We start from the raw sequence: 9,441 nt of genomic DNA, 5'->3' as shown, positions 1-9,441 counted from the left end.
AAATTTTGAACAGCAGGATGGGCTTTTATCTACGTGGCGTTTGATAATCAAGTGTAACATTGTCCCAATTTCCTATATATTCTGATGGTTTTTTATCACAAATGGTCCTTTAAGTTTACGAAATTGTCACAATTAGTACTTTAGGAGCTCGTTTGTTATACAAGACTGTCTTGACATGGAGAAATTATATAATAGTACGGTATTACCACGTCAGGATATGATACTTCCATTCAAAATTTGCCATGTGTCATATTTAAAAGAAAATTAAATCCATTTATACAACTGGAATTTGACTTCCAATTTTACACCTTTGGATTTAAACCATCACACTCTGAAGGTTTTGATACTTCCATTCAGCTTCCTCTGCTTTTCTACAATGAAGGAAACATACCCACATCTCAAACCTCTCCTCCTGCTAATTTTACTACCTGCAATTCTCTCTCTACAAACAGCACAAATTTCTCCGTCGGCCGAGCTCTTTACAAGTCCAAGATCCCCGCCAAGGCACCCAACTCTTCGTATATGTATCGTTTCTCAACTTCTTTCATCTTCTCTCAATCCTTCAGTTTCTCCATCGAGTCGTCTTCCTCGCCTCAAAACCTCATGTTCCAATTTCTTATTACTTTGTATTCTAACCATCACACTCTGAGGATTACCATGAGGGAAAAACTTTACAGAAAAGCAAACTGAAGTAAAAACCCTAAGAAGTTCTTTTGGGATGTGAATTTAAACTAACTATAAAATAAAGTGGTAGCTGATGAGGGAGAGGGAGAGAGAGATGGAGGGTGGGATGTATAAAAGGAGGATGGATTCAATGATACTGTCGAGAAAAAAAAAACAAAAAGAAGAAGACTTCAATTGGCAGAGATAAGGGAAAGAGATGGTGGAGGAGGCAGGGTAGGGTTACCGCGGAGATTGGCTGGAGTATTCTTTTATTTTATTTTATTTCTAATGTTATTTTAAAGGGTAAAATTGGAGGTCAAAGTCCAGTTGTACAAGTAATTTTAATTTTCTTTTAAATGGGACACATGACAAATTTTGAATGGGAGTATTATATGCTGACGTGGTAATACAGTACTACTCTATAATCTCTTCTTGACATGGACCATGCTTAGGGACAATCTTGGCTTGACTTGGCTTGGTCTAAGTTGGATAACACTTATCTTGTGTTTGGTGTAAGCTTGGACTAGGACTAGATTTTTTTTATTTTTTCAAAACTATCTATATATATATATATATACATGTATGCTATTATTATAATAATAATATACGTGTATATATATATATATATATATATATATATATATATGTGTGTGTGTGTGTGTGTGTGTGTGCAGTCCCCTTCTATTGAGGGATCCCTCAAATAATATTTGAGGGACGCCCTTTAGGGTACCCTACAATTTTTTTCTCAATAATCCAAACCATTTATTTTTTTGGTCTTCATTCATAGATCATTCTTACAAAAAATTAGACAAATCGGAAACCGTTTCGATATCCAATTGTGTCATACAAAATCAACGAACAACGGTGCATCAAGAAAGTACTCAAATTTCAATAACACAATTGAGTGGTCAAATGATATCAGATTCAAGTGATTTCTTGTAGAGATAATCTTTGAATGAGTATCTACAAAATAGACGGTTTAGATTAGTGAAATGCAATCCGGAGTGGGGCCTACAAGGGGTGTCCCTCAAATAAGCTTATTTGAGGGATCCCTCAATGGAAGCTCTCTGTATATGTGTGTATGTATATATATACATTTAGGGTGGTGATTTTCCCACTCCCCTTTTATCCACCTACACTCCCTTTTGTTTTTTTTATTTATTACTTTTTACTATAAGATAAAAGGGAGTGTAAGTGAACAAAAGAGGAGTGAGAACATACAATTTTAAAAAAATAGAGTGTAAGTGGATAAAAATAGAGTGGGAAAATCAGTACCCTACATATATATATATATATATATATATATATATATATATATATGTGTGTGTGTGTGTGTGTGTGTGTGTGTGTGTGTGTGTGTGTGTGTGTGTATATGTGTATATATGTGTGTGTATATATGTGTATATATGTACATTATAGTATATGTGTATGTAAGTATAATATAATATAATAATAATAATGTTATTAGTATTACAATATAATATATGCACTTCATACATTGGTGAGCATGGGACTAGTTAATCCTCCATTTCCATATGGATTTAGTAGTCCCCTCCTAAGGAGATGTTTTTGGGGGCCCGATATTAGCAATTCCATCTAAGACTAGGATTATATAAAACAAACATACTACTAAATTTAGTCCAAGCCAGTCCAAGCCAAGCTTGTGTAACAAACGAGGTTTTTTTGTGACATTAGTAGTCCTTAACGTTAGAGCCTGTTGAGGCCTAAAAAATCCACGGCTTGGCCCAAATGAATTCCCGGCCCAACGCAATTCCTTATTGAGGAAAAACCTGACTTGGAGCACACAAAAGTCCGTCATGCACGAGTCACACTCCACGTGCCATGCCAAATAAATAATCTGTCATGCTAAGAATCGAGATTAAGATTATAAAGTGCATTAGCTCTGCAAATCCATGCTAATTATCCCATCAAGCATAATGATTAAAAGCGTGCCAAGTGACATGCCATGCCAAGCGGGAAATTATTATCTCACACCCAATCACACTACAAGCTTAAGTGGGCCCAAGCCACTCAAATGCCCAGAGCTTGCTTGAGTGGGTTGTGGTATGGATGGTAACAAGTTGTCATGGGGCCCATCGATGGGTCGGGAGATGGAAGTCTCGGGTCGCTTGGGGGCCTCGGGACTCAAGCACATTTTCTTAGGCTCAAACGTGGTTAAGCACAAGAGAGAAAATAGCCCCTTGCTTCAACTAGAGTGGCCCAACCAAAATAGCCCATTGCTTCAACTAGAGTAGCCCAACCAAAATAGCCCATTGCTCCAATTAGAATAAGCCAACCAAAAAGCCCAACATTTGATAAGATTATCTCATCCATTGGATAGATCATGTGGTTATCTTAAAAAAACTCATATAATTAGAATAAAAAGCAGCACAAGCCTTAGCACTCAGCTGGAAGACAATATCACGAAAGAGCTTGGGGAATCCACATGTGAAAGGGCTGCTAGGAGGCTAAGGAGCAAGTTCCAAGTGAAAGCCTTCAAGAGACCAAGGGATATTGGCACGCAGGGAAGGATGCCCTCCCTTGAACCAGCATTCACACCCATTTTCTTTCCTTAAGTAGATTTGGCCATGGAAAGAGGAAGAAAGAAGAGAAAGAATATGGGTGAAAATGGAAGCTTTCCTCTGAAGCAGCCGCGGGAAGAAGCATTGGGCTCCTAAAAATCTATGATTTTGTGGGATTGGGCAGAGCTGATTTTGCCACCATGAGGTAAGTCAAGAAGGAGGAGAAGAAAGGGAGAGGAAAGCTTAGCTAGATTAGGAAGAAACCATTAGGGTTTCTTGGAGAAGAACCATTCCCAGTAGTTATAAATAGGACCCCTTCTACCCAACACAACACAACCCAGAACCTTCAGAGAGCAAGCTTCCTCTCTCACCTGCAAACTCAGTAATTTTCGTGCTATCCTTGCCCATTTCCCCTATTTTCCCTGTGCTAGCAGATTACTATAGTTTTGACAGAGTCACTGTCAAGCTGCCGGAAACTACTAAGGCCACCCATAATTCTCCACCATCCTCATCCCCTTTCACCAAACCTCCCTAGAACCCCTTTCTCCTTCCATTAGAACCTCTGTCTCTCATAAGAACTCACAGCTCTCTCTCCTTAAGTGTTAAACCCATGATAATTCTTGCTCCCTGTTGTGTCGATTCAGCTGCACCAAAATGGATTTAGCTGCATCCTCAACTTGTGATACTCGCAAGTGCACGAACCGTTCAGTAGTATAATGTTGTTAATATTATGTTAACTCGCAATTGTACGGGGCAATTAGTAGTATAGCAAGACAAGTACGAGGTCGTACCCACGAAGACTGAGAAGTTAAAACTAGTTATATACTTAGATTACCAAATTCAAGAAAGTAGGAGGTTATGTCTAAAACAGAATTTAAAGCAAGAGTGGTTGTGATTGTTGAACAAAATAAGCAAAATGAAATTGCAAACAAAAACAAGTAAACAAATGTAACAAAGAGTGGTTTTAAGAGATGGAAAACAGATTTGGAGACTAGGGCATTCGAATCACCATAACAATTCAATTCTGGGTTATAAGGAGTCAAGTAACAAGTCTAATTCAAATTCAAAGATTGATTCTAGCTAAAGTATGATTAGGCCATGGTGTCTGGTTCTAACCTTGTGTTCCTAATTCCCTAATTTGATCATTTGTTGTCTAACCTAAAATTAAGCATTAGGAACCCATTAAGCATAAAAGAACATTTTAAACAACCAAGCATGTATCTAATCCCTGTTGTCGAATGTCCATACATACTCTTCCTATTCACAGTTCAATTCGAATTAAAGCATGGTGTCTACTCTTAATTCAAACTAAGATAGCTAACATACAAGTTCTAATGGTGATCAATCATTCAAACAAGCATATTAACTGATAAGCATAATGAATAAGAACATGAATCATGAATCCAACTTGAAACTCCAAACTTGAAACTTATAAACCCAGAATATTCATGTTAGGTTACATCGAAGCCCTAGTTATGAAATTAGCTGCTCATAATGGAAAAGAAACTTAGATAGAAATGAGAAAACATAAGGAATGCAATAAGAGTAGAAAAACCCATTTTCTGAAGTTCTTGTGGTGTCCAAGACTTCTTCAAGTGCTTCTCCACGTCTAATGCTTCTCCAAGAACTTCCCCACGTCTAGAATGATGTATGACAGCTAGTAGGTGATTTGGGATGAGTTTGGGTGAGTGGTGATGGTTGAGAAAGAGGAAATTCGTAGGGAAATGGAAGGGAGGTTTTCTGGAGCTGTTTTGGTGATTTTGGGAAGTTTAAAGTATTGGGTTGATTGCTGGAGTGTTTGGGGTTGTGGGTGTTGTGAAAATGGACAAGACTTTCACTCACTCCCCTAATGATCTTGTTGTTGATGGACTTTGTGACAAACAAAATAATGGATGAATCACACACACACACTTGAGAAACCAACCAAGCACAAAGTGACACAAGAATTTATAGAGGTTCAGCAATTGCCTACATCCTCTTGGTGATCCCCTTGAGAAATTCACTAATGAAAGAATAAGTTACAACTTTGGTTTACAAAGAAACCCCCTTAGAACTCTATTCTCTCCCAAGCTCTCTTTTCTCTCTCACCATTTGCTCAACACTTTGATGCACTTGTGAACACTCTCTCACACTTGGTGTTTCCCTTCTTTGGTGTCTAAACTCTCAAGACCCAACTCAGCTCTCTCTTGAACTGATTGCCCTCTCTCTCTTCCTCCCTTGGTGAGATAACCTCCCGTTGAACACAATAGCTCCCAGCTACTTGACAACTTTGAGATTAACCACTCACCCATGATTGTCTTGCATCTTATTTTCTTTTGTAGGCAGACCTTTGGACTTAGTAGAGGGCTGCAATTACTCCTTCACGTTCTTGCTTTCAGCTACCAAACTAAACACAAGGTTAGGCAAACCAGAAAACAAGCCATAAAGCATGCACCCTTTGTCCCCTTGTCTCCCACCTAGAAAACCCTTTGGTACAAGACAACAAACAACATTTAAATGGTGTTCCAGCTTCTAAGGCACGTTGCCAAACTTCCTAGAACCCATAAAACTCTTTGGAGGCACTTGGAGTTAGGTAGGGAACAAGTACATGTGAAAGGCACCTTGAAAAGCGCATGAAAAAACGACACAGCACGTCTGGTGACCGGTCGCCCGTCACAGGCGACCGGTCGCTTTGCACTCTGCTAGAAAACGACCGGTCGCTTGCACCTTGCGACCAGTCGCCTGCCTCGTTTTCCAACTTCTTCTCCAGGCCTCGAATCTGCTTCAAAACGACCGGTCGCTTTTCCCTTGCGACCGGTCGCTTCCTCCTTCACTTGTATACTAAATGTGAGCCAATTTTACAACAGTGGGAATGTATGAGGATGATTTCTGGATGTGTTGATGGAATGATGGAAGTGTGGAGGATGGCTGAAGTGAATTTTGTAGCTTGAAAACTTCTCTATTTATAGGGCTAAGAGGGAGGAACATCATGATGAAATCCAACACCACCATTCCTCTTTTAATACAACCCATAACTCCCACTTCATCTTGTCAATGTTAGTGTGGTTGGAATCAACTCTATCCCATACTTCTTTTGCTGCACCTCAAGCTTTCTTCACATGGGAATTCAAAGGTGTTCAATTGTGGCTGCCTTTTGCTGCCAACCCATATGGGTTTTCTTTTGGTTGCTGGAAATAAAAGATTCTTCTGAACCAGGTTTGGTGTAGGAAGGCCTGAGGTTTCAATATGTCTCCAATGGGGCTCAAATTTGGATATGTCATAATATACACCCATTGGAACAACTTGTATGAAGAATGTATTCCCATCTGAGCAATACAAGTGTATGTTTTGGGCCTTGCAAGTTGACTGCCGAAAATAGACTGGAATTGACTTCATTGCAGTCAATTTGTGGGCTTGTTTTAGGCTTGATCTTCCCTCCTAAAAAATCTGGAAAAATCTGGATCTTCAAACCCTTTGAATTATCTTTCCAAACATATGCAGCCCAACTCAAGGAAAAATCGGAAAGCCCTTCAAATGTCATTTTTGGCCCAGTAACGCAGATGCTGCCGAATTTGACCTTAAGTTGCCAAAACTTGTATAACTTTCTCTAGAAAACTCGGAATCATGAACCGTAAAATTCTCCAGAAACTAGACTTCTGTATCTTTCCAATGATGTATGGCTCGTTATCTGGTTCTTCTTGAGCAAGTACAGTCCAATCCGTGAAGTTGACTGATCTACAAACACCATTTTGAGCCAACTTGTCTCCAAAATGCATTTAATGAGTTTCAAGCTTATTACACTGAAACAAACACAAAACTTATTAAAAGCACAAGTTTAACTCAAAAACATAACCAAATCATAAGTTAGAAGGATACAAAATGATATGTAATTATGCACCGATCATATAACATATGTAAGTGCGAGGTCGATTCCACAGGAATTGGTGATTGAATAATCCAATTTAGTTTTCCTACACAAAACAGAAAAAATAAGAAAGAAAATAAATAAAAAAAGAAAGAAAGAAAAGAAAATAACTCAAGTAGATAAGTTCCCAAGTTCAATTAGATTAACGGATAGATTCTAGCTAAAGTATGATTAAGCCATGGTGTTTGGTCATAACCTTGTATTCCTAATTCCCTAATTTGATCATCTGTTGTCTAACTTAAACTAAGCATTAGGAATCCATTAAGCATAGAAGAACATTTTAAACAACTAAGTAAGTATCTAATCCCTGTTGTCGAATGTCCATACATACTCTTCCTATTCATAGTTCAATTCGAATTAAAGCATGGTGTCTACTCTTAATTCAAACCAAGATAGCTAACATGCAAGCCTAAATGGTGATCAATCATTCAAACTAGAAAACTTATTAAATTTGTTCATCCTTAAGCAAAATAAAATTAGAAAAAACAAAAACAAAAATAATTACAAAAACAAAAACAAAAAAATAAAAATAAAACTCAAAACAATCTTTTCGAACATTTTCTGAAGAGAAATTACTCATGCACATGACTCAAAAGTTTTAACAATAAAAGCTCAGTTTTGGTCAATATTTAAGAGGTGGCAAAGTTCAAAACACAACATACTCAAAGTGTAGTAGTGTGATAGCCAAATGCAACAAATTCCACAATCTTAGTTTTCACACAATTTCAAAAATCATACCAAGCACAAATTCAACTTCAAATCTCACCAAAGTTGTCCTCTCACAAATGAATCACTCAGAAGAGGGCTACAATGCATCGCTTAGTTATAAACATGAGATTAGAGTTAAACCATAAAGGACTTAACTCAAAATAGGAAGATGAAGAACTTGCATTAATATGATCTCAAGAAGGATGCCAAACACTTAAAAGTAAAAAAATGCATGCAATTCAACCATATGACATTTAAGATCAATTTAGGTCTTTAACATAGGTTGTAATGGGGTCAAGGGTGTAAGGTGAATAAGAAATGAAAGGTATGGATAATATAAAGTCCAAGGAACTCAAAAATGTAAGAGCATAAAAAAAAAATTGTTTACAAGACTTCGAATCATCACGATTAGATTTTTTCTTTTACATGATCAAACTCCTTATACCTTCATTTACATTGATTCACACTCCTTTCCAAACACCAATTTATTTTGAAGGCCCAAAAATGAATTTTCAATCAACCACCACTTAATCACAACTTTTTTGTTTTTTTCTTTCACCAATTGAGTGAAGTTTTTTTTTTTTGCTTTTTTTTTTCTTTATATAATATCCCTTCCCAAACTTAGCATGAAAAACACATCCGAATTAGAGCTCATGAGTTCCTTAGAAAGGTAAATATTTGTTTTTCGGGCTAAGGCGAGGAAATATAATTGGTAAAATGAAAGAAAAGGTTTACTTGTAGGCTCAAAATGGTTAACAATGGAAAATCATGCTTAAGCATGCATAAGGTTAGCTTGAAAGGCACAAATGATCCAAAGAGGGCCTTAATATCACTTCTTAAATGTCATGAAATCAAATTGCATAAGAATGAATGACTTTTAAGTGTTCAACCAAATCAATGAATAATGAGATCAAACAACAACTTTGATGACAAGAAAATAAGAGTATGTGTATAACATTCATGAAATGAAGCACAGGGCTCAAAAGCTCACATTATATGGTTATATAAGTCTAATTTATGCTTGATACAATTCTTTAGGTCATGCAAATCCTTTAATTGGAGAATTATGAAACAAATGGCAAGTGCAAAGAAGGTTTCGAACATATCATGCTAGAACGATGCCAAATTAATTAATTATTTTTTTTAATAATAAAAATAATAAAAATAAAAATAAAATGAAATCCAATATTTAATTAAAGTCATGCAAACATTTATCACAATCTCATCATAAGTGTTCGGAAAGTGACTCAAAACAAAACAAGACTCAAAATATAGAAGAAAAAAAAAGAAAAACAAGCAAGAAATTATTATTATTTTTTTTAATTTAAGAAAAACCAAATTTACTTGCTAAACTCCAATACCCCCAAACCTAGAAATGAACATTGTCCTCAATGTTAAAGCAAAGTAAAGATGATTGAGAACATGTAAATGATAAAGGGAAAAGTTAAGAAAAAGGTTTAGAGAAAAAAAACACACGAATATACAAGCAACTCACGGATGACCAGTTAAGGGCCTCAGAAAACACAGCCAGGGGATCCGGGAATGTTGGAGGGGTCACAATGGTCCCGCTTAAAACCCAAACTTCTTAGACACCGAAGGTGTCGCCTAAAGAACTCCTAGACACTGTATTAACGGAGGTGCTCA

This window comes from Prunus avium, chromosome 2, assembly GCF_965620075.1.
Source record: "Prunus avium chromosome 2, drPruAviu1.hap1.1, whole genome shotgun sequence".
Lineage (NCBI taxonomy): Eukaryota > Viridiplantae > Streptophyta > Magnoliopsida > Rosales > Rosaceae > Prunus > Prunus avium.
Note: the sequence above shows the minus strand (reverse complement) of the source record.